This window comes from Bos indicus x Bos taurus, chromosome 18, assembly GCF_003369695.1.
Source record: "Bos indicus x Bos taurus breed Angus x Brahman F1 hybrid chromosome 18, Bos_hybrid_MaternalHap_v2.0, whole genome shotgun sequence".
Classification (NCBI taxonomy): domain Eukaryota; kingdom Metazoa; phylum Chordata; class Mammalia; order Artiodactyla; family Bovidae; genus Bos; species Bos indicus x Bos taurus.
Window position 1 is genome coordinate 23917092 of NC_040093.1, and position 26606 is coordinate 23943697.

The window sequence follows — 26606 nt, forward strand, 5'->3', positions numbered from 1 at the left end:
AAGCATCAGTTCTTTGGCGCTCAGCTTTCTTTATGGTCCAACTTGCACATCTGTAGATGACTACTAGAAAAACTATAGGTTTGACTAGATGAACATTAGTCGATACAGTAATGTCTCTTTTTCATACGCTGTCTAAGTTGGTCATTGTTTTTCTTCCAAGGAGCAAGAATCTTTTAATTTCATGGCTGCAGTCACCATCTGCAGTGATTTTGGAGCCCAAGAAAATAAAGTCTGTCACTGTTTCCATTGTTTCCTCATCTATTTGCCAAGAAGTGATGGGACTGGATGCCATGATCTAGTTTTTTCAATGGTGAGTTTTAAGCCAGCTTTTTTGCTCTACTCTTCCACTTTCATCAAGAGGCTCTTTAGTTCCTCTTCACTTTCTGCCATAAGGATGGTGTCATCTGCATATCTGAGGTTATTGATATTTATACATCATAAATATATAATATAAGGGTGGTTTCATCTGCATATCTGAGGGCCCCAAGTGCCATCACATGGGACATTCGGAGAGGCAGGCAGAGGGAAATGTGACACACGCAGAGAAGGTGATGCAAAGATGGGCCAAAGGTTCAAAGACGCTGACTTGACTGAGGGGATGCAGCCACAAGCCAAAGACTGCCAGCTGACACCAGAAGCTGACGATGTAAGGATATGGATTCTCCCGCAGAGCTTCCTGCTGGAAGAAGACCATGGTGACACCCTGATCTGGCCCCTGACTTCATGCTGATTTCAGACCTCTGGCCTCTGGAACTGTGACAGAATAAACGTCTGTTAAAAAAAAAAAAAAAGTATGTGGACCATTTTAAAAGTTTTTATTGCTCCTATTTTATGCTTTGGTTTTTTGGCCTTGAGTCATATGGGATCTTAGTTCCCCAGTCAGGGTTCAAACCCACACCCCCTGCATCTGAAGGCAAAGTCTTAACTACTGGACCACCAAGAAAGTCCCAATGTCTGTTATTTAAAATCACCAAGTTTGTGGCAACTAGTTAACAGCAGCTGCAGGAAAACTGATGGGCCACAAAAGGCAGGTCTATTTCACAAGAGATTACAACGGAACCGCTGCTCAGTGTGTTCGCTCCCAGAGTCACTGGGGTCACAGGCAGACCTGCCTAGCTCTCTGGGTCTCTGCCAAGAGTTACCTTCTCTGGGAGAATGTGTGCTCCTAGGGGGCCAAGGCTACATGCTATGCACACTTGTATGCCTCAAACTCAGCACAGTGCTTGCTACTAAAGAAGAGAGATAAAGACTTTTTTTTTTTAGTTATCAGCATAAGTAAGTGGTAATGAAAAGTGAGTTCATAAATGAATAGGGCAAGGTCTGCCCCAAGAATGGCAGGTGTTTGAGAACATCATCTTGTATTATTATTTGTCTCCTTTTGGATAGGCCTCTTCAAATATATACCTTGCCTCCCCAACAAGCCAAAAGGCTCCTGGAGGCAGGGACCTCCTCCCGTGCAGCAGGAACTTGCACAGGGCTTAGCAGGGGCTCAGTGAAGACCCATTGACTGATTGGCTCATGATGGATCGAACTCCTGGATCCAAGTGTTCCTGAACTTGCAGTCCCTTGTCAACATTTCATTTAACCCAGTTTCCACTATCTTTTATGCAAAACTCACATTAACTACAGAATGAAGTGCACAGTCCCAGGCCTGGAAAGGGATGTGAACCATGTACTGAAGCATGTCCAGGTGGAGGACGAATATTTGCCTCTTAAGGACCATCTACTCACTGGCTTAGGGCAGACAGGACTCAGTCCAATTTTAAAATGTGGATTATAACAATGGTCTCAAACTTCAGATTCTGTAACTCTGGGCAAGGCTAAGGAAGCTGGTAAAAGGGTCTGGTTCCAAGGCCACCTATGGAAGACACTGACAAAGAGCCCCTGAAGTAGTAATGATGAAGCTTTTCAGCTTCCCACGGATCTGCAAGTGAACTTGAAAGTGTGCACTCTGCTTCAGCATAGGCATGATTTTTAAAATGCAGGAGAAATAAACAACAATGAACAGTTTGGCTCCGTTTGGGGAGGAGCCCGGCTGGACATCAGGCATGGTCTATTTGCATGTGCGGATGCTCCAGGGCAAAAGCCATCACACAAAAATGCAGCACAGAGAAAATTGCAGGAGGCTCTGAGCGAACAGAGGGTGAACACACAGAGAAGTTTTGGTGTAAACATGTCCTTTTTGAGGATTGGAGATTATTTCTGAAAATCCTGGATTTGCAGCACTTGTTTTGGTAGAAGCAGCTGTCACCAAAGAAGCCGAACGTGGAGCCAACAAAGACTGTCCTTTGAGCTGAGTGCCCTTGTCCTTGAGATGAGGCTTGGGCCCCGCTGGCAGCTTAGCACTGCACGGTTCTGACCACATTTTCTATGAAGAGGACCACCCTCACACTGCCTCTCCTTCTAGGAGAGTTAAACATCTGCCCTGTGTTCCCCCCAACATGCAGACTGCCCCAGCATTCATTTAAGAGCTGCTGTGGTGAATGGCAGAGATGGTGAAGGAAGCAACGAAGAAGCTGGAACTGGGAGCTAGGGGGCTGTTGCAGACACAGGAAGACTTCCTCCCTACACTAGTTCTCAGCATCCTATGTGTCCAGTGAGGCAACTGGACTCCATCAATAGGGGTACTTAGTCATAGAAGTAGTTGAGAAGCTTTGACATGGCATATGGACAACTCATGAAAGAGCAGTAGACATCACAATGAGATATCTGCCCATGTTTTATTTACCTTTATTTTAAATCACTCTGATTACAACAAAGACTCATTTTGGTGTCAGGACACCTTAAATATCTTTCTCACATTTTGCTCATTGCTTTCAGCTAAAAAGGAATGGTTTGAGGCTCAGAGCTCTGGGCAAGCAGAAGCATCAGGCTAGCTTTTAGTGATGATGTCTTGTTTTCATTTTATTCAAGACAAGTGATTGTGGTCTTACATCTACTGTAATGGTGTAAAAGTTCCTTATGTGTGTGAGGACAAAAAATGGGAGAAGTAGGGCAGATGCACTAGTTAAATATCAATAGAAGTGCAAATATTAGGTGGGGGAGGGGTATCAAGTGCCTGATATCTGCAGACACCTGTCCCTCTCTATCTCTAAGAAACCTTCCAGCACATCCTTCTTTTTGTCTCATAAGAACTAGTCAGTGTTTTCAGCTTGTCTACATTTTGCCCCCAGTTTCCATTCAGAGGCTAGATTGGCAATGACCACGGGCTGCATAGCACAATCATTGCCTTTCTTTTCCTGCTGAAACCCCCAGAAAATATCCTTTCTCTCTTATTTATGCCAGTGACGGCTGCACCATCTTGGATTCCCTTGACACTCATATTTCCATCGAAAGACACATATTTGGGTGTGTGTACTACATCAGAACCCAGCAAAATTTTCCTCCTGCCTGTTTACATTAAAAATACTCATTACGATTCAAATTACTTTCAAATTATGCTCATCTGGATTTCTGTGCTTTATAAAGACTCCCATGCCTATCTCTTTGTGAGGTTATAAGTTAAAATATTTTTATTATGATAGAAACCGTTTTAAAGACTCCACAGACATTTGCTAAACTGTGGATAAGATGGCTTCATGCTGCATAAGCCCTCTCTCCCAGCCCAGATAAAAGGAAGGGAAAGTGAGGACTAGAGGTCTGGGGATTGATGCTGCTTCAAGCGTGAACAGGAGGCTTTGCATATCTGCTCTGGTGGTGCCTGAGTGATAGCTCTGCAATCTGGGTTAACTTCACCCATTACTGGCAGTAGGGAGGGTATCATGTGCTAGCCCTGGCGCCCTCAATAAGAGTACTGGCATTCTCCAACCTTCATCTGAAAATTAAAAATAAAGGAAAATGCATTTTAGTCGCTATAGGAGGGAACTTTTAGCCCTCAGAGTTTCCAGCAAGGAAATGGGCTTGTTTCAAAGGTAGTGAGTCTGAAGACACCACAGGAAGAGTCTCATCAGAAGCTGGATGGCCACTCCTATTGTAGAAGTTCATGCACAACTTCCAGCCCTGGGACCATGTACTTCATCCCTCAGTTTGATGAATGTTTGCTGCTAAGTCACTTCAGTCGTGTCTGACTCTGTGTGACCCCATAGATGGCAGCCCACCAGGCTCCCCTGTCCCTGGGATCCTCCAGGAAAGAACACTGGAGTGGGTTGCCATTTCCTTCTCCAATGCATGAAAGTGAAAAGTGAAAGTGAAGTCGCTCAGTCGAGTCCGACTCTTCTCGACCCCAAGGACTGCAGCCCACCAGGCTCCTCCGTCCATGGGATTTTCCAGGCAAGAGTACTGGAGTGGGGTGCCATTGCTAGTGGCAGGTAAAAGACATCAGCTCACACTGAACGAGATGCAATGCATTGTAGACACAAAGATGGCAAGGCCAGCACAGCTAGGCCCAGGTGTTTAGATGACACCGTCAGGACGCCCATGTCTCTCACCTTCTCCTTTCTACTTTTCTAAGGCTTCCTTCCCTAGAAAGCAGCCAAGAGGTCTCCAGCTCCCCCAGGCTGACTTTCTACCAGTCAAGCAGTCTGAGCAAGAGAAAGAATCTTTCCCAATCGATCCCAAAAAAGTCTTGAGGTTTTCCTAAGAAAATACTCAGAGATACTCATAAAAATCTATATGTAAGAGCGTTCATTTGTATCTACTTTTGCTGGAAAACAAGTGAAACACCTTAAGTGTCCAGAGATGGAAGCCTGGTTAAATAAACAGTAGCATAACCGAATAGTGGAATACTATGCAACCAGTAAAAATGATTAAACTCATACAAATTTACTTTTTTTTACAAAATAGAAACAGACTCGCAGATCTTGAAATCAAACTAATTGTTACCAAATGTAGGAGGAAGTGGTAAATTAGGGGATTAGGGTTAACATATACACACAACTATATATAAAATAGATAACTAGCTTGGATCTACTATACAGCACAGGGAATTGTACTCAATATTCTAAGTGGGGAAAGGATATGAAAAAGAATGGAGATGTGTGTGTGTGTGTGTGTGTGTGTGTATTTGATTCACTTTGATGTACACCTGAAACTAACACAACCTTGTTTAAGTCAACTATACTCCAACAAAAACTATTTTAAAAATAAATAAAAGTAGCTTGGAAGAAAAGAAATAAATAGTAGTATATCCAAATAATGGAATGTTATGAAACAAGTAAAAGTGTGCTTTCAGAGAGTAATAATGATGATAATAAGATATTCTTGATGTATAGGTAAGCAAGATATGGAAATGAATACACAATAAGGTTGTGGGCTTGTTCCACAATATTTATTCATAGAAAACTAGATGCAGGGCATCTCCTGGTGGTCCATGGGTTAGGATTCAGTGCCTTCACTGTTGGATCCCCAGGTTCAAATTCTGGTCAGGGAACTAAGCTCCTATAGAGCTCTGCAGCATGGCCAAATTGGAAAAAAACAAAAAACTAGATGCCAATGCACTGGTGTATTTTCTGGGAGTGAAGAGATTACAATTATATTATTTAAAATTTGTTCTAAGTTATCTGTTATGAATATATATTATTTTATGCAGTTAGAAAAAGGTAAACAAATACTATTTAGAAACCTAGATAAGTATACTAGTGGTAAGAACCTGTCTGCCAATGCAGGAGACATAAGACATGGGTTCACAGAACTGAAAGAGACACGTGTACCCCACTGTGCATCGCAGCACTGTTTATACTAGCCAGGACATGGAAGCAACCTAGATGTCCATCAGCAGACAAATGGATACGAAAGCTGTGGTACATACACGCAATGGAATATTACTCAGCCATTAAAAAGAATACATTTGAATCAGTTCTAATGAGGTGGATGAAACTGAAGCCTATTATACAGAGTGAAGCAAGCCAGAAGGAAAAACACCAATACAGTATACTAATGCACATATATGGAATTTAGAAAGATGGTAACGATAACCTTGTATGTGAGATAGTGAAAGAGACACAGATGTATGTAACAGTCTTTTGGACTCTGTGAGAGAGGGCAAGGGTGGGATGGTTTGGGAGAATGGCGTTGAAACATGTAAATTGTCGTATGTAAAACGAATTGCCAGTCCAGGTTCGATGCATGACACAGGGTTCTCGGGGCTGGTGCACTGGGATGACCCAGAGGGATGGGATGGGGAGGGGGGTGGGAGGGGGATTCAGGATGGGGGACACAGGTACACCCATGGCAGATTCATGTCAATGTATGGCAAAACCAATACAATATTGTAAAATAAAAGAAAGAAAGAAAGAAATCTAAAAAAAAAAAAAAGAGAGAGAGACATGGGTGTTCAGTCCCTGGGTCAGGAAGATCCCCTAGAGGAGGAAATGACAACCCACTCCAGTATTCTTGTCTAGAAAATTTTATGGACAGAGGAGCCTGGCAGACTACAGTCCAGAGTGTCACACAGAGTCCAACAGGAGTGAATCGACTTAGCATGCATGCACACACATGCAGATAGTTATACAATGACTGACAAGAGGACTCTCGACTTGGGGCAGCAGAAAGACCCAAAGAAACTGTTCATTTTCTGATCTTAACTGGATTGATTCTTATGGAAGAAATCATCCACTGTGGAGGAGGCAGGATGCTGCTTGCTTCTCTGATGACACACCCAGTGGAACTGGAGCAATGGGCCAGCCAGGAACCTGCAGATGAACTCTGGCCCAGCCCCCGGCCTTCCAGCCACGAGATCTAACTTCAGCCTCGCAGTTACTCACACCCAGGAGACAGCACACAAAGCCATGGTCAGAGGCCCCTGAAATGCGATCATTCCAAATATTTAATGAGATTCTCTCTCTCTCTCTGTCACACACACACACAGACGTGCGCATGCACGCATACACACACAAACTATATTGTTAAACCAGACTATATGTTTGATATAGTTTTATGTCACAGACAATTCAGAATCTCGCAGGTCTCCTGGATGTGTGTTCAACATCTGGACTTCCTAGTAAAAGCTGTGTCACCTCTCTGGTATGCATTATGCACATTAGTGGCCTATGGAGCCCTCGAGGCGATGGGCACACTGCAGGGTGAGCCCTAGCACTAATGCCCCAACTACAGCCAGAATGCCGCAGCCAGGAGCAAGCCCCTTGGTTGCCAGTTGCCAGCCTGAGGTTACTAATCCTGTCCCCTGCCCTCTGTTTCCCGGAGCTTGACAATTCTGAGACCCACTCCAACACCATACCTTTCCAAACCAGGCCTCCCGGGGCCTGAATCATTGACTTTTCATGGCTGTACATGTTCCAGATAGTTCCTGATCCATCCTCCCCGTTTATGAGGTCACTTGAGAAGGGGTTCTAGGGAAATGTGAATTGTGGCCACACATTTAGGGGCCGCGAGGCCAAGACTTGGTAGGAAAGGCAAGAGAGAGAACTGCAAATAAGGAATAAGGGACAAATGCATTCACTTATTCACTGAAAGCCTGATATAAATATACTAGCTGCTCTGAACACAGGGCTGTGCAAGGGACACAGGCCTTCATTACAAGCCACAGAGGGTGACATGGAGATAACTGTGAGCTCATATGAGGGTGCATCCTGTTCAGGAAAAATAGCAGATGCTATTAAAAAAAAAAATACACCCCATGAATGAATGAATGAATGAGTAAGACTTACAGCAGAGTGGTCTGGCCTAGTTTGGGGGCAGGGAAGAGCCATTCAAGCTGAGACCTAAAAAAAGGATGGGCAGGAACTGATCCAGGAAAGACAGAGGTCCCCAGAAGGAGAGAGAACAAACACCCAGGAAGGAGGGAGAAGAGGTCCTGAGTCTTTGGTACCCAGCACACACAGGGATTTTAGGTCTGCTAGGGATAATTCTGGTTGTTTCTCCAGGAACAGTAAGAAGTGGTGTTTTAACCACATCTGAGCAGCTCAGTGGTAAAGAATCTGCCTGCCAGTGCAGGAGACCCAGGAGAGGTGGGTTCAATCCCTGGGTCAGGCAGATCTCTTGGAGGAAGAAATGGCAACCCACTCCAGTATTCTTGCTTGAAAGCTCCCATGGACAGAGGGGTCTGGCGGGCTACAGTCCACTGGGTTGCATGGAGTTGAACACGACTGATCACACATGAACACACAGGACTTCCTGTGTGGCCCAGCCACAAGCCCCAGCCTTCACTCCCAAGCAGGCCAGTTGAGTAGCATCAGTTCTGAGTGGACGTGTTAAGAGAACACCGGCCTGAGAGAACTGGGGCTCCATGGGCAGGAGGTCATTGGGCCACAGCCACGGACATAGTGGGAGGAACTGGGAGCTTTTAGATGGAGAGACTGGTCTCTGCGCTGTGCAGTTCAAGCCTTTCATGGCAGACAGAGGATGAGCAGAGTGAGTCTGGAGACACTCTTGAGAGCTCTGATCCACAGCTTCCCAACCAAGGAGGCAAACTGTGAGCTGTGGAAGAAGAACCCAGCCATGGTGAGCACCGCCCATGGGAGCTGGTCTCAGGAGGCCACACAGTCGAGGCCTTGACTGTACCCAGAGCCTGGACACATTGAGGAAGCTATGGAGGGGCTTCTGCACGAGGACCCTGTGGTCCCCCAGAGGTGCTTAGAGTCCTCAAGAAGAACTTACATCCAGTCCTTATCTTCATACTATTCCTCCCTCTCTGTCTTGGGCCAAGAGGAGTGTCTGTGATGACTCTCTCTGTTGCAATGGTGATAAATCCAGGCAGAAAAAAAAAAGCATCTAAGTGGGTTGGGCATGAGTCAGTGAGAAGTCTAAGTGTGGTCTAGCCAGGGACATAAACTCTGGCCGGACATGCGGCAAACGCATGCCCACTGGCAGCCCTAACATCACACCGTCCTCTCAGCAACTGGCCAGAAAAGCAGCTTCTCAGCCCTCGAAATTCAGGCACAAGTTCTGCATTAAACTCTCAGTTGCCCAGACTGGGCCACGGAACCATCCAACACCAGCCTCAGGGGACCGGCTGGAGGCAGTTCACTGACTCAGCCTGGACCACAAGATTTCCCTGGAACTGGGGCCTATTGAGGGGAAGGGGGCAGCATTTTCTAATCACACCCAAACCTCATGGATTGCTGTCAGTGGAAGAAGGAGGGAAAAGAGCTGGGCCACCAAACCCGACAGTTGTCTTCTCCAATATGGAAGGACATCCACTCATGGGCTTCTGGGCCCCACCCCACTTCCTCCAGCCTCTGCTTCAGCCCCAGACAGCCTCCTACAGGAAGTGCTGGTGGACGCCCAGAGGGGAGCACGTCATCCCATTTACACACTTTATATCATGCTTAGAAAAACCCACCTGTGATATCAAGTAACCTAAATGTCCATCGACAGATGAATGGATAAGGAAGATATGGTATAAAAGGGAACAAAACTGGGTCATTTGTAGTGATGTGGATGAACCTAGAATCTGTCATATAGAGTGCAGTAAGTCAAAAAGAGGAAAACAAGTATCGTATATTAACACGTACATACGGAATCTAGAAAATGCTACTGATGAACCTGTTTGCAAGGCAGGAATAGAGACACAGATATAGAGAACAGATTTGTGCACCCAAGAGGGGAAGGAGAGGGTGGGATGGACCAAGAAGGTAGCACTGACATATATTCACTGCTATCTGTGAAATAGCTAGCTGGTGGGAACCTGCTGTATCACACAGGTGCTCAGTGCTCGGTGACAACACAGAGGGGTAGGATGATGGGCGGAGGCTCAAGAGGGAAGGGATATATATGTATTATATGTGTAAGTACAGCTGATTCACGTTGTGGTATAGCAGACACTAACACAACATTCTAAAGCAATTGTACTCCAATGAAAAACAATTAACAATTGATTTAAAAAAAGAAAAACCCACCTGTGAAGTTAAGGTTGAATTCTTTATTCGCCATGCTCATGTTTGCTGTTAAAAGAGCCCCCTCCCATGCCCAGCCCAGTATTGCTGCTCTGAGAAAGAACACCTTCCTTTTGACTTCAATTATGCTTCCAGACTCGTCAGCACCAACCACAGAGGTTCTGTCCTGAGTAAGAAGGAATCTGAGTTTGGGGTTTTCCCTGTACTTTTCCTCCTGATTCTCTAAGACATTTTTCACAAAACATAGTATTTTTCTCTTTGGGGCAAAAAAAAAAAAAAAAAAAGAAATTATACTTCTGCCTTTTCTCCCTTCTTATAGAAATATTTATGATCTCTCTACTAAATAATGTATTTGAGGATGACTGTACATCGTGTATAGGCATAAAATGGGATGCAAGATCTTAAATTATGTAGACATAATTAGACTGCAAATCCTCTTCCACAGCCCCACATTTAGGTTTCAGCACTGAAGGTATTTGTTTCTTCCTTAGGTGAATCAATATAGGTACCACTGTCCCGAAGATTCAAATTCATTATTGTGGAGTGTTTGGATTTCTTAAAAGCTTTTCTCTCATGCATGCACACAGAAAGTTAACGGTTTTCTTTCATTTCTGAATGTGTAAGAAGATGTTCATGGACTTCAGAGGCAGCAGGCACGTGTGTGCCGAGCTTCCCCTTCTCACCACGGCTCCTCTGGGTGAGGCACCAGACTCGATACCCAGTAAGGCAGCCGGTCAGGGAGGGTGACCTGGAGAGGGGGCAGCAGCTCTGACGTGCTCTGAGCAAACCTTCAGGACTTCCTTTCCACGTGTCCTTCCATCACTGGTACTCCTCTTCCAGGAAGGCGAGCTGCCTCCTGCCCCTGACGGCCCACTCTGCCTCCAGCCCCTAGAAAGCCTGACCAATTAGTGCCATATGACTAATTCAGATTCATTGTCATGGATCAAATCGCAACAACATATTTCCAGTTGCCAGTCTCTGTTTTCCAATTGTCCCTCTGTTATCCGTCTAAGTAAACATTTGTTCTGCTTATCGTTTCTGAGCAAAGACATGAATCACTCGCCCAGAAGAAACCACAGCAGCAGCTGTTGCCTATTAGGAATCGACATTTGGGAACAGGGCCCACTAAACGGAACTGCAGACTCAGGTCTGCTTTTGGTTTGTCCCCATCCTAGAAAAGGAAGCCCAGGGCACTCTGGAGGACCAGCGGCCATGTCAACCTACCTTGGTGGTAGGCCCTAGGAGCAACCAGAAGCCCCTGGCTCAGAGCTGCTCAGTAGCCTTCCTTCTACTGACTTGCCAGGTCACCTAAAATCCCACACATAGTGTTGCTGTTTGGCAGCTATTTCCATAAAGTTTGTGGGATAGTGCAAGTTGTTGCCTGAGGTGTCTACACGTGGGCTGGTTTGCTGCCATTGAAATCATATTGCAGAGACCTCTGGTAGATCCTGGCTTCTAGGGGAGGATGGCAGGGAACCTTAAGATGAGGAGCTCTTGGCGTTTAGGGGTTTGTCTGGTTTTGCAGCAACTTACATGGGAAACATATTTTGTAATAGGCTTGGTGCTGGGCATTTCTAAAAGCTTTACATAGGTGATTTAATCCTTAAAACCCAACCAGCTGGCAGAAAGGGTGACATAATCAAAGCAGGCAACAGACGAAGAAATGGAAGTTTCGGATCAGAGAAGGTTTCAAGCCTGGGCTGAATTTGGACGAGCAGGTTATGTGGGGAGAGGGAGGAAATGACTTTTCTAAGTGTGGGTAAGATGGGGATGCTCAGCTATAATTCTAATGGACAAGTTTAAAACTTAGCAGAGTTGCAGGTACAACATCTGAGGAAGTCCCAAGCCCCTCTCAGGGCTCAGGGTCGAAACTGGACACCCCTCCCGAGGGGAAAGGGCAGTGACTTCATCAGATGATTCCTTAAGCACTCAATCCCATGAGTCTTCTGCAGTACCTAGCAGGAATCTGCATACCCCAGTGCTCAATAAGTGCATAGTAGCGGGGATAGGAATAAGTTTAAAGATGGTCTCCATCATCACAATTTAAAAATTGTACTCAAAAAAAGACAAGGAAGGGAATGAAAAGATAAGCTACCAACTGGGGGAAATTTTTCAAATCACCTATTCAATACAACAAAGAGCTTGCACCTTTAATATACAAAGAACTCTCAAAACTCAACGATAAAACAAACAACTCAATTAAAAAACAGACATACACTTCAAGGGACACTTTACCAAAACGATGTAAGGATGATGAAGAAGCGCATGAAAAGTGTTCAACATAATTAGTCATTAGGGAAATAGAACTTAAAACCATAATGAGATACCACTATATACCTATTAAAATGACTAACAACAGCAACAACAAAAGTACTGTCAATACCAAGTTCTGGCTAGGTCTAGCAACAGGAACGCTCGTGCATTGCTGGTGGGAAGAAGAGTAGCGGAGTAAGTCTAGAAAAGGGTTTGGTCATTTCCTGTAAATGTACATTCACCCTGTAACCCACACAATCCTACTCCTGGGTACCTTCCCAAGTGAAATAAAAATCTGTCTTCACACCAAACCCTGTGTACAAATGTTTGTAGCAGCACGATTCATAATTGCCGAAACAGAAAACAGCCCAAATGTCCTTTGAGGGGAGATGGATAATTGCTCTGCGGTATATCCCTACGATGGGACATCACTCAGCAACAAAGAGAAACAAAGACTGATGTATGCAATAATTTGGATGAATCAAAAAGTCATTGTGCCAAATGAAAAACCAGTTTCGAGAGGTTACATACATATGCTCTGATTCCACCTGTATGACATTTTTGAAGAGGTACGTTGTGGAGAACAGACCAAAGCTTACTAGGGGTCTGGGGTAAGGGGTGGGTGTGTCCAAAAAGGGGGAAACATGGTGGAGTGGGGTTTTGTGGGGCCGGAGGGTGATGGAACTCTTTTGTATCCTGACTATAGTAGAGGGTACAGGAATCTACACCTGTGTTAAAATGCCTAGAACTTGTATTACATAAGGAAAAGTTTACCTCCTGACCTGCCTCTGCTCGTTGAGAGAAGAGGGAACTGGGGGTCTGTGTTTAACAGCAGACTTGCTCTAAATCTCACTGTTTTGTGTTTGATATTCACTCTAGCTTTTCAACGCCCATCTTTCAGATAATTGGGGAGGGGGTCATAGGTTCTTGAATGGGGGCCAGACTGCCTCCCTCGAAGGTGACCTCATGCCACGTGTGGTGTCTCCTAAGCCATGTGTGGTGTGCTCTGAGCTACTGGGGGTTCCGCCTGGCAGATTGACCCCAGTGTTGCTGCAGACAAGCCTCTCCCATCCACGTTCCACCCTTTTCAGTATCAGGTTATAGACACCGAGTTTGTGTTTCTGCTTGGCATTCTTGCCCTCTCATTTATTTGCCATGGTTTTGTTTTGTTCTCTGTTTGTGGGATGGTTAGAAGAGAAGGCAGAAGAAACTTCTTTCACCTGCCAGCTTAATCCAGACGTCATAACTACATCATCAGAAGGCTCCTAGGCATTGTGCATCAGTGAAAGGAGGGATTAAACCAAGAAAGACAAGACAGAAGCTCCAGGAAGCAGGGTATCCAATGTCTGAAAGAGGGGGAAGGGAGTTCCCAGGTTGGCAGTGATTAAGAGCTCCAGACAATAGCTGTGATGACACTCAAGTACAGACCAGACCATACCATCAGAGGACTCAGCAGACGCCTCCAACAGCAAGAGACCATCTGATACATTCGACCTTGTGAAAAGTCATTCGGAGAGGTTGTAGGGGTGGGAAAACTTAATCGTATGTACCAAGAAAATCAAGCAGGACTTCCCCGGCAGTCTAGCGGTTAAGAATCCAGCCTTCCAATGCAGGGGATGTGGGTTCGATCCCTGGGCAGGGAACTAAGATCCCACATGCTGTAGGGAAACTGAGCATCACAACTACTGAGGCTGAGCTCTCTAGAGCCTGTGCTCTGCAATAGGAGGAGTCCATACACCACAATGAGAAAAACCCTGTGTGCCTCAAGACCCAGCACAGCATCCCCCAAAAAAGAACAGAAACAATCAAAGTATCCTGCTATACTACCTAACTCAACAGTGAACAATATTTATATAATAAACAATGAATGCTAATTTAATAGAACCTTGTGAAATAATTGTTGTGAAGCAGTGGGGTGGGGGGTGAGGTGAGTAAGAAGGTCAAGGTCACACCACAAGTCAAAACAGGGAGCTGGGACTTTTAGGTGCCTTCATACTTGTCATCGTGTGCCCAGAGAAGCACTGTCTATTAGGGTGCAGTCAGGGTTTGTGGGGGGTGCAGAGTCCACCGCAAGAGAACCAGTAGCATCCGTGTCTGTCTTCCCCCATCAAAGGGGAAACTGCTTTCAATACCTCTGTGGTCCTGCCACCAGCAGAGGGTGAAGGGTGGCGAGGCCCCTGCCCCAGGACTCTGGGTCCTCAGTTAGAAACCAGCAATGAGCAGTCGGCTCTGGTCCCAAGCTTATTGTGTTCAGATGGCCCCAGCCCAGTCATACTTGCCAGTGCCCAGCTGGGAACTGGGACCACAAAGACCACATCTGAATTTCAGCTGATACTCAGAAGCCTCCATTAGGACCCTCAGCTCAGAAACATGATGAAATCCCCTTCCTTATAGCCTCTGGAGAAAGCAGGGTAAGACTGCTGTTCTCATCAAGCATCTGAGACTGGGAGAACTTATCCCCTGAAGCCCAGATAACAGGTTGAGGGACCAGCCTGGAGAAGGGATGTGGGAGACTGATGTCCTGCATAGCAGGCTCAGTGTTCCCTGCTTTCAGGAACTAGAGAGGTATATTAGGTCAGAGAGAAGTTATAGACCTCTGATCCTATTCCACCTGTGACAGCAGAAGTTATTAGATATTTAGGGACCATTTACTTGTGTTCCCCTTCTGAGGATCATTGGCATTCATCTCATCTTGTTGTTTGCTTCAAGTCCTATTTGTGAGCCTTTAGCTGTGGTGTTCCTCTGCCAGTAGCGCCTTCCCCCAATCTGACTCTTTCCCACTTTTCTAGAAAAGGGTTTAGATGGTAAAGTCACAGGGCCAGGAGCCTGTAGCCTAGGGGAACTTCAGAATTGAAAGCCCAAACCCTATAACCCACCTCCTCTTCTGAGACACCCACTATTGTTTCAGAATTGTGTAACTGAGTCTTTTTAATGGGACTATAAACTCTCTGAGAACAAGAATTGTATTACGGTCAGCCAAGCTGTGTAACAAACAGGCCCAACAGGCAAAATTTCTACACAGTTGGATGTTTATTTCCTGCTCAAGTGGCAGTCTTTGAAGTGTTACTCAGGGACCCAGCCTCCCTCTAGTTTGCGGCTTCACTTTTCCCTGGCTCCTCATCGTCATCTGTGTCCAGCTGATGGAAGCTGCCAAGAATGGAGGAGTGTTCCCAGGGGCTTTTTGTGGCTTAGGCCTGACGCTAGAACACATCCCTTCTGCTCACGTTCCATCTGAGGAAACTGAGATGACCACATCAACCTACAAGGGAGAATGAGACATGAAGTCTACCTGGGTGCCCAGCAAGGGTGTGGCCTCAGTAGACCAGCTCTTCTGCATTTCCCAACCCCCTTCCATGCTCCCTTCCCCTCCAGAGCCCAACACAGAGAGGGACCTTCAGAGGAAGTTCCAGAGAACTTGGTGAGGTTGGCCTGAGGCTGCCAGTGCTCTGTAGAGAGAAGAAGCTACTCGTGTCAGGGATGAGCTCTACCTGAGGCGCCCTCACACTGGTACCTGTGAAGCCCCTCAGGCTGTGGGCCCTGCAGCAGCTGCAGTTGCATCAGAACACGGGCTGAAGGCTGGTCTTGACATCCACAGAAACCTCATCCTAGTCTCTTCCCACGGAGGTGACCTCTGTGCAGAAATCTATGCCAGGTACCAGGCAGATGGGCCTCAGGAACCCCTTGAGCTGCCACTGTGTGAGGAAACTTGGGTCTTTGGTCATGGCCTGGGCAATGTGGAAGGTGAGGATGCCCTTGAAGAGAGTGGTTTCAGTGGAGCGGCAGCGACAAGAGACAGACTAAGGGCTTAAGGAAAGAACACAGGTAAATGCGCTGGAAGTTCATTTTCACAATTAATTAGAAAAAACAGGGCTGAAAGTGTGTGTCACAACACACACACTCATAAACACACATGTGCACGCACAAATATGCCTGGACCAAGTACCCCTCTCCAGAATGCCTGCTTTCCACTATTGCTATCTCAGCCCCATCTTTCCCCTTTTTCATTCCCCGCAAGAAGCAGTTGGCTTGGGATTCAGGTACCTCAGTGTTGCAAAGTGACTGCAGGCTGTGCAGTGAAGAAAGACTCCTTTTCAGATGCCCTACCTTCAAAATAGATCTTCAGCCCCACCGTAGCCAGTACTATGGGCCAAGTGACCACTGTGTTCTGCTGGGACCAGGGTCCCTGCCTACTCACTGACCCCCTGACCTCACCTTTGCCCACCTAACTTCATCATCCACATAGCTGCCCTTGTGATCTTCCAAAATCATCAAAGTGATGGTTTACACCTTCCATTGGCTTCCATATCCCCACCTCTCTATTCTCTTCTCCTGCTCCATATTCTTCACAGCAATTCATTCTACCTTTAATCATATTTATTTTTATTCATTTCACTTGGCTATTTTCTCTTTCCCTGGAAGCTGAGGTCTGTAAGAGTTGGCCTTTGTCCTCTCCACTTCTGTGCCACGGCACCTTAGGCATGCTGGTATTTTATCAAAGACATGCAGTTTCCTTAAGCCTCAGTTTCCTCAGCTAACAAAGGGGAACGATAAATTCTGTGTGCTTCACCTCATCCGGGATTGTGGAGATTAAATGAGAAGGCAGAGCAGACCCTGAGGTCTGCAGCATCAGCGATGCCGCTGGATCCTGGTTAAGCCTGCTGCCTGAGAATTCTAATTCTGCAGGGTGCTTTCCTGTCATCACAAGCCCCTTCTGAGGTCAAACCATGACGTCTTCACCAGAAACAATAGGCCCAGCGCTCCTCCCAGTTGAGAAACCTGGGACTCTATTGAAAATAAATTAGTAATGCCTCACTCTCATTGAAAAAAAAGTCTCAGGGAGATTTACAATTTTCTTTTTTCTAAGTGTACAGAACAACATAAATCAAAAGGAGCAATGGTCTACCTTGCGTTTTGACTACTTTGACCCTCTTCAACCTCTGCCAATTTTTATCTCATTTTTGTTTAACTTTATACATCAGAGTTTAATTTGAGAACTGGTCGAGAAGGCAGTGATGTATAGGTTACATCAAGTGCAGCTGAAATTACCCTGTCCCCGGGGACTTCGGACTGAAGGGAGGGTCCCTGTCCTCTTTCAGGGAGTAGAAGAGGAATGGTAGACTTTGCCCCTTGAACCCAGCCCCCCTCCACCCAGCTGGCTTCGGCACTGCCTCTTGTTTATTGATCCGGCCAGGTTTGAGGCGCTCGCAAGATTGCATCCATGCAGGGCTCAGGCTGCCCAGCTCGGTCCCAGGCTCAAATCACCAGCCACGGGGGACAATATCATTTTAGGAACCAGAGAAGGAGTTCTATCAGCATTGATTTTTCCTCTTCTTTAAAGTGTTATCTTCTCTAGGAAAGTGTGCCCAGCTGGCAGTGTAGTCTGGCCAAAGAGAATGCTGGCCTTGCTTCCCTGAATGTCCAGAGTGCGGCCTCACATCCCACAGATTACTCGGTAAGAATTGATGCTTGAATGAATGAATGAGTTGTGTTCTGCTTCCTCTTTACGACTGGTGTTCTAGCAGCCTCATAATAGGGTTTCTCTGGTGGCTCAGATAGTAAAGAATCTGCCTAAATGCGGGAGACCTGGGTTCAATCGCGGGTTGGGAAGATGCCCTGAAGAAGAGAATGGCAACCCACTCCGGTATTCTTGCCTGGAGAATTCCATGGACAGAGGAGCCTGGCGGGCTACAGTCCATAGGGTCACAAAAGAGTCAGACACAACTGAGCAACCTACACAAACACAAATGGATGAATTGGGTCACTGGCTTAAGAACTGGTGAGTGGCTACTGGTCCTGGAAATTTCCTTACAGATGCTCGGGACTAGGGAGATCTTGAGATTGTCTCATCTGCCTCTCCTCTGTCACATCAATGTTCAGCAAGACAACCTGGCTGGGGGCTGGACAACTTCTACTAAACACCCCGAGGGACAAGCCACACAAGCAGTGACCCAAGGGTTAGCATTTTTTTTTTAATGTACATCTCCTTCACAGCCCTTATCACAGTTTGAAATTACAGACTTCCATAACTATTTGAGTAAAGTCTGTCTCCCCACTAGACCCTAAGAACACTGAAAAGTTCTGTAATTAATTCGCAAGAAAAGTCTGTCTGCTCACCTGTATTTCCAGGGCCGGGCACAGGGCTTAACATCTGGGAAGTGCTCAATAAATGTTTCTGAATGAATGAGTCCAAAACAAACCGGGCTGGGGAGATACTGTGGTGTATCATTAGCAAGGCAGGAAAGAGGTAAAAATGCCCAGGTAAGGTAGTCATATTACATGTGACCACCTGACCTACTGCCAACACAAAAGGCCAGTAAAGGGTATGAGGGAGGCATATGGTCACTGGATTTGGGGACTAAGTTAAGATGCCAAGGACAGCAAGTTTCTCTGGAAGACTCCTTGTCTGGACTTGCACTGCCCCATCTAGTAGCTATTAGCTACTTATGTGGCCACTGAGCACTTGAAACGTGGCTGATCTGAACTGAAATGTGTTGTAAATACAATACATACACCAGCTTTCAAAGGTTTACATGAAAAAAGAATACAAAAATCTATTACGAATCATTTTATATTGATTACATGTTGAAATGACACTTTGGGGGCTATGATTAGTTAAATAAAATATCTAATTGAATGAAGCTCACCTATTTATTTTGCTTCTTTTTAAATGGGGCTATAACAAAATGAACTGAGAAGGGCGTGGGTGCATAGCAGCAGAGCTGGAAGAGGGGGTGGGAACCAGTGCGAAATGGAGTGCATTGTGAGAAAATCACTTGTTTATTTGAATATTGTACTTATTAAAAAAAGAATCTGGATAAGAAATGTGGGTATTTATAGTAATAATCAAAAAGGGGAAAGGGAATATATAAATTATATTTAAAAAAGGAAATTATTATAAGACACTTGAACAAAAAATTTACATCTTTAAAATATCTGGACTTCAACCTCAGAATGAGCATATCTTTTAAAAGCTCTTGGAAAACACTTCCTTACTCTCTTTGTCTCCTTTCTTTATAAGTCATCTTTAAGTCCCTTTGGGAAACTTCTTATAAATGAGGATTTGCCTCTCAAGGGATTCCTCTGGTTAGGAAAGTGTTTTATTAAAAAATATATGTTTGCCGCAGAATGCTGAGCGATATAATTAGCTGGTCCCTTCTGTTTTATTTTAAAAGGCTGTATGGCCAAGTTCTAATTAAACATATTCTCAGGACATTTGAAATGTGAAGGTGCCTCAGAACTGGGCACTAAAATAAAGGAAGTGAAGGCTTGGGGGATGCAAGCTGGAATGCAGGCACTCTGGCCACAGTGTACCTGGCATTTAGCCTCATTTCTGTTCCTGAGCACACAGCTGCCATGACCCATAAGCCCATCCCAGTTTACCATTGCTGGGACCCTGCCCTGAACCTGGGAGACAAAGAGTCCTGGGCTGGGATTCTGGGGTTCTGGGTGTGTGATAGGTAATCATGTCCAAAGTGAGAGCTTTTAAGGTCCCCACTAGCCCTGACATTCTGATTGTACATCTGGATATGTTTCTCTAGCTAGTTCTTGCCACATAGCATAGCAACATTCCAAATGCCCATACTTCATTTACTTTGTGAATCCAGGAATAAAATACAAGACCATGGACGGCTCATCCAAGAGAGGCAGTGCCACACCCTCATTTGCAAAATGAGTAGAGTGGTGCTCACCTATTCCCTCTTGAAAGTATTTCTTCTTGGAAATACTCTGTCTGCAAACAGCAGATGGGCTGGGAGCCCAGAGGAGGTGAGTTTAGAACAACCTCTTCTAAATTCTCCCACCTTGGCATCTGAGTAGTAACCCCACTCTTTGCAAAGCATTTACCCATCCATTAAACCCTCTTCAGAAGCAAACAGAACTCTCAGTCTTTGCTGCTGGGGACACAAAATGATAACATCCACTTTGGAAAACAGTTTGGCAGCTTCTTATAAAGTTACACATACTCTTACCATGTGTGTGCATGCGTGTGTGTGTGTGTGTGTGTGTGTGTGTGTGTGCGCGCGCTCAGTCATGTCTGATTCTTTATGACCCCATGGACTGTGGCCTGCCAGGCTCCTCTGTCCTTGGAATTTTTCCAGGCAAGAATACTGCCATGGATTGCCATTTCCTTCTCCAGGGGATCTTCCCAACCCAGGGATCGAACCCAAGTCTCCTGCGTCTTCTGCCTTGGCAGGCAGATTCTTTTACCACTGTGCCACCTAGGAAACTGGGACTCTTACCATAAAACCCAGAAATCCCACTCCTAAGCACTGGGATGCAAGAGAAATGAAGACTTATGTTCATACAAAACCTGTATGTCCAAGTATAGGAGCTTTATTCACAGTCACCCTAAACTGGGGACAACCTAATTAATTGTCCTTCAACAGATGCGTGAATAAGCAAACTGTGATCCATTTACACCAGCTGTTGAAAAACTCAACAACATGGATAAATCTCAAACGCAGAGTGAAAGAAGCCAAACCCCAAAGGTAACCTACTGTATAACCCCATTTAGTACATCTTGGAGAAGGCAAAAGGGTGGGGTGAAGGACAGACCAGTGGTTCCTGGCACGGGCAGTGGCAATGAGGGGTAGGAGGATACTTTGACTATGAAAGAGCAGCACAAAGGAGAGTCTGGGGTGATGTGCCTGTGTGCCAAGTCTCTCCAGTCGTACCTACTCTGTGCGACCCCATGGACTGCAGCCCGCCAGGCTTCTCTGTCCATGAGATTCTCTGGGCAAGAATACCTGAGAGGGCTGCCCCACCTCCTGGGATCTTCCTTACCCAGGGACTGAACCCACGTTTCTTACATCTCCTGCATTGGCAGGTGGGTTCTTTACCACCAGTGCCACCTGGGAAGCCTGTTTGGAGCGATGGGACTTCTCCAAATTTTGATTGTGGTGGTGGTTATCTAACTCCATGAATCTGTCGAAACTCAGAGAACTATACACTAAATGAGAGAATTTACTCTATGTAAATTCGAAAACAAAAATTTAAAACCCCGGCAGGCTTGGCAGTGAATGTGTGGCTGCTTGAGGTTGCCCCCCCTCATTCATTTTATCCTATAAGGGATTAAGTCTATCAAGGTATGGTGTTCCCTGGGGATGGTTACTGTCCAAAGTGGCCTCTGAAAACTGAAAGGAAGGATGTAGATTACACGGGCCAGTGACAAAGTTTTTTTTTTTTTAATTATCTTTCCTATTGGATGCGGACAAAGAGGCAAGCAGATTTAATTACCACTTGTGACCACTCTTGAAGTCAAACAAAATACCTTGAGGATGAGATGATGCTGAGAACACAGAGTTAAGAGAGGGGAGAGAAAACTAGGTTCCTGTTTGTATAATTGAGCCAGGATTTACCACTAGACAATTTCCTTAAGCCAGTATAGGCAGGGGGTGCTATTACCTGCAGACTGAAACTTCCTAGGAAATACAATCATCAGCTCATTGAAACACTTCTGTTCTGATCCACAGTTGCAAAGCAACTTGCAGCAAACAGGGCAATAGAGAACCTCTGCGAAACAACAGAAAACATATGCAAAAAAAAAAAATGGGAAAAGGACTTGGACAGGAACCTCATGAATAGGGAAATCCAAGTGACCATAAACATCTGGAAAGGCACTCAACCCCATTAGCATTCATGGAAATGCATATTAAACACAGAGAGATAGCAACAGCAACCACTAGATTAGAAAATATTAAAAAGAAGGAAAGGAAAAGCTTGAAATATCACATGTTGACAAGGATGTAGAACAATGGGGACATGTAAAAACACTGCTTGTGGGAGTGAAAATTGGCATAACTACTTTGGAAAACAGTTGGGAATTGTAGATACACATACCCTATGACTTAGCGATCCTGCCCCTACATATATGTGTAACAGACAAGCTCTCCCACATGTGCGTAACACATGAATAAGCATGTTCACAGCAGCATTTTTCATAATAGCCAAAAAAACTGGAAAAAAAGAAAAACCTACTATACTGCAATATATTCATGATCCACAGCTTTAAAAAAGACCAACTGCACACATTCACATGGTCAAGTCTCCAGGTGAAAGAAATAAGACATGAAATGATTCATTCATTACGATTTTCTTTATGCAAAGTTTAAATACAGGCACAGGGGTATTTGTACCGAAGTGTTAAAACTACCAAGCAAGGTAATAAAGCAATGACTACAAAGTAGAGAGGGTGGTGGCCTCTAGGAAAGGTGATGATAATCAGGGGGTAGAGGGATCATTTCTGGTGATTGAGTATGGTGGTTATACAAGTGTTGGTCTTCTAATTATTATCTAAGCCACATATGATTTACACCTTTTTCTACGTTTTTAATGTATCTCATACAGAGAAACATAAGAAGTCAAAAAATAATCACAGACCAGAGAGGTGCCAAGAACCAGTCTGGAGCCTGGAATATGGGCTAAATTTGAGAGAATTCTAGAGAGGTGGTCCCAGAGAGAGACTATCCGGATGGTCACAAGTTTTGCTTTCTTTCAATCAATTTATTCCAGCCAAGGGCTTTTCAGAAGTGTTTGCTTTCAAGTAAAAGTTGAAACCTTTGAAAAGTATCAATTCTGTCTTTTAAGTCTAATGTGTTAATCTGACAGCGTGCTCTTTCAGATTCACTGCAGTTCAGACCAGATCTGTTCCTTACACGAATCGACAAAGACAAGACACAGCTATCTGTATTTGCCTGGAGATCTTTCATCTTAAAATTTCAATCATCAGGGCCAGAAACACAGGAGACCACACCCAATGGCTCTTGAGTAAGCTGTATAGTGCTGGTCCAGGCATTTACTTCACAAAGTTCCCTTGTATACAATTCTTCCATGCTTTTATTTGAGCCTATTAACTTTATTTTAAATATAAATCTAACAAGCCCAGACATCTGTTTCCAGGACTCTTTCAGTTTAGAAAGGTAAAAGCGGCAGAGAACAGCTATGAGAATCCGTGTCACTATGCAAGGAGACAGAAATAAAACATCTTAGGTCTCCTAGGCTTCTGGACACATTTATTGTAGGCACAACAATGAAACGTTAAATTAGAAATTGACTAGACTCTTTTTTTAAAAAATCAGGAAAATGGGCAGTGCATAAGAAACGGTTATCATCCAATCTTTAGCAAATCATATCATTCAAAAAAAGTAAGTTTTATAGATATTTTCCTGCAAAGAAGTCACTCTGTGAGCATGTTGCGATGTTAATCTAAATTCAAGTCTCTAGAAGCATATGTGTGTACACAGATGCAAATATATAGACATACATACATATACTTACACAGATGAATAATGAAAGGTAGAATCTAGAGTGTGTGTGTGTGTGTGTGTGTGTGTGTGTGTGTGTGCGTGTGCGTGTGTGTGTGTGTGTGGTGGTGGTGGTAGTGGACTGAGCCCCGTTAAAGAACTCAAGATTTGGATGGAATTCACCCTGATGGCTGAACAATTATGAAACAGCAGCATCCTCAGAACCAAATGACCTTTTCATCAACTTACAAAACATTAAAGGTTAAAGAATGTTTGAAAGGAAGCTAATACTTTTAAAACATTGGGGAAATTGCCATCTTTTCAAAGACCTGACCAAAATGAGAGCAAAGTGCCAGACAGCATGTGAGCCTTACCATGAGGAGGTGTGACACGTTTGCATTCCCTGCTTCATTCAGAACTATGAATGAATCTACCTCCTCAGGAAAGGAGACAAGGTAGGCCTGGGAGCTACACAGCACGGGAGCTCATGTGAGGAACCCTTAACAGGCTGGCTCCTAATTGCAATTTTGCAGTCACAGTGCTTCCTCTCTCAAGTAGCGATGGCAAGGTGAGCAAATCAATGAGAGTGTCAGATTTTCCAGGCTTCTATTTTCCATCTGACCTGGATGGTACAAATTCCAGTCACTACTAACAGGGAAAATAGAAATATCAGCGAGGCTCCTCACTAAACCCATTCCTTTAATTAGCTCCCAGAAAGGCCTGGAGAATCCACCTTACTCGCCCTGCATATGCCCACTCTTCCCAGGAAGTTAGGAGGCCTGTGCCCTGCCCTGCCTTCCGCACCTCCCCGCCTTCTTTCTCCTTGTCCCACTCACAGCACCTGCTTGCAGTATCCTCTGGGGCATCCCACCTCATCCTGTTTTATAAGCTTTTGTCTTCAAGAAGTCTGACCCGGTGGCTGCCCTTCTCACAGGGCTGCAGGAGGGGTCAGCATCACTGGACAACCACTGTATGCCAAGTTTTTCACCAAAGCATCAACATAAATCCATCATCCCAGGGAAGCCTGACTCTACCTGGGAAGTGGGCTCTGCTGTGACTCGTCCACGGGCAGACAGCTAGTAACACCATGCCTCTTTCAAACCCTGGTCTAGCCCTGAAAGCTCCCGGGATACAGTGCAAAGAAGTAAAAGCTTCGAAGGACTTCTCTGACTTGGATGAAATTTTTCTTCCCTGATTTTCTACTCAGGGCTGAAGAAGGAGATGAAGGAAGTGAGGCTCACAACGGGGGGCAATCCACTCGAGGTCACTTGGTGAGTTAGGGGCCACCAGCCCAGGCGCTGCCTCACATGGGCAGAGCTTGCACTCATCTGGCGTGTGCACATGTGCAGCCGGCCATGCACTTGGGCCTTCTGTGCTGCTGATCCTACTTTCCCTGCATGCTGTCATGCATCCTGGGCTGGAGAGTCAGCCCTCTTACTTTCTCACCTTCGCTGTCTACCTTCTAGGCTCCTGACATGCCCCAGATAGAATCGTCCTCCAGAGAACGAGCAGCTGGCATTTCTGGACATTTGAGACGGGCATGACTCCTTGACAAATTTCCCTCTTGGAGGATGACTCTGGCCCATTTTCAAGTCTCATTTTTCCTGGCCGACAGGTGAGGCCTGAGGAGCAGGAAGGAGGGATTGTGGGCTGCTGGGAGGTTGAAGGGAGGCTTCCCTGCCACATGACACAGAGTCAGGGGAACTACAAAGACCTTGCTGCTTCTGTGACCGGCAGGCCTTCCTAGTGGGAACCCTAACCCCAGACATTCAAGTCAGTAGGAACTGCAAATTCTCTCGAAAAGCAGGGAGGCCCTTTGGTACCTGAACTTACCCGTTCACCCCCTACTGCCCACCAGTATTCCCAGCAAACCCAGAGCCAGAGCCCCTCTCAGCAGCCAAAACACTCCTAAGCGCCTTAAATGATGTGAAAGACTTCTTATGAATTTACCCCCCCACACATTGGGTCTACAGATTTTAAAGGTATTGATAATATCTCTCAGGTGATGTCACAATTCACTCTCTGTCAAATTTGTATTCAGCACCTACAGTTTTTTTTTTTTTTTTTCTGTGTGTATTTACAAACAGTTAGCCAGCCTGGGTCCAGGTTCTGAGAGCACCCCCTGACCAGGGTGCCCCCTCTCTGGTGAATGGGGCCGGGGAGGATGGCTGCAGATGACTGACTTGAGCTGAGTGTGGCTGCAGAGCAGGGCCTGGAGGGCCCTTCTTGTTGGAACTCACACTCGCCTGCAGCCTGACGACCACCTGCAGACCCCTTGGCAGGGAGCGGGGTGGAGATCAAGCACTCCCCAGGGCAGTCTGTAGCTGGGCCCCAATTCTAATTCCTGCAGAGATGGAGAAAGAGCAACATGCTCACCACTCCACAGCAGAGAAAGACAATTGCACTTTTAAAAACTCTGTACTTTAAAAATATACAAAACAGAAACAGACTCACAGACGTGCAGAAGAGCAGACAGGCGGTTGCCAAGGGAAAAGGGGTGGAGGGAGGGATGGACTAGGAGTTTGGGGTTAGTATAGCAAACTATTGCATTTAGAATGGATAAACCAATTCCTACTTCATAGCACAGGGAACTATATCCAATCTCCTGGGATAAATCATAATGGAAAAAATACTTTTAAAAAAAAGAATGCATATATGCGTATAACTTAGTCACTTTGCTGTACAGCAGAAATCAGTAATACATTGTAGGGCTTCCCTGCTGGCTCAGATGGTAAAGGATCCTCCCGCAATACAGGAGACCTGGGTTCGATCTCTGGGTTGGGGAAGATCCCCTGGAGGAGGGCATGGCAACCCATTTCAGTATTCTTGCCTGGAGAATTCCATAGACAGAGGAGCCTGGCGGGCTACAGTCCATGGGGTCGCACAGAGTCAGACATGACTGAGCGACTAAGCACAGCACAGTAAATCAATTATACATCAATTAAAAGTGTGTGTATAGGCCTGCAGGGGCATGGTGGGCCCCGGGGTACTTGGAATGATGGGCCATGGGAGGTGGTGGGAAAGAAGAGATGCTGAGCAGAAAGAACTATCTGCTGGTCCCTGATGGAAGCGAATCCAGCGTCCCAGGCAAAGGTCTCCACTGAGTCCTGAGCCACAGGCAGAACCAGGTCAGAAGGCCTGCAGATTCTCCTCGTTCCTTAGAGACCAAAGGTCAGTATCAGGGCCGGGTCAGTCCCTTCTGACCCTGGCACACTCCCTTATTTCCACATTCTTCCTGAAGGATGCTATAGACAGGTCCCTCCTTGCATGCCTTTGCACATTGACAGGAGCTCCTGCCTAGGGGGTTGGGCGCTTCCTTCAG

At 45.6% G+C, this 26606-nt stretch overlaps 1 protein-coding gene across 5 annotated transcripts in view; it reads right to left on the reverse strand.

The window, feature by feature from the left end:
- Positions 1–409: 409 nt before the first annotated feature.
- Positions 410–26606, reverse strand: part of LOC113876615 (translation initiation factor IF-2-like) — a 34593-nt gene continuing 8396 nt past the window's right edge. For 2 of the 5 annotated variants that reach the window (XM_027516030.1, XM_027516027.1), the window contains exon 2: positions 410–753. The gene's annotated coding sequence lies outside the window, so the exon portion shown is untranslated. Of the gene's footprint in view, positions 772–13700; positions 15304–15555; positions 15849–26606 lie in introns of those variants that run through there. The other 3 variants (XR_003506540.1, XR_003506541.1, XM_027516029.1) reach the window with 3 other exon arrangements.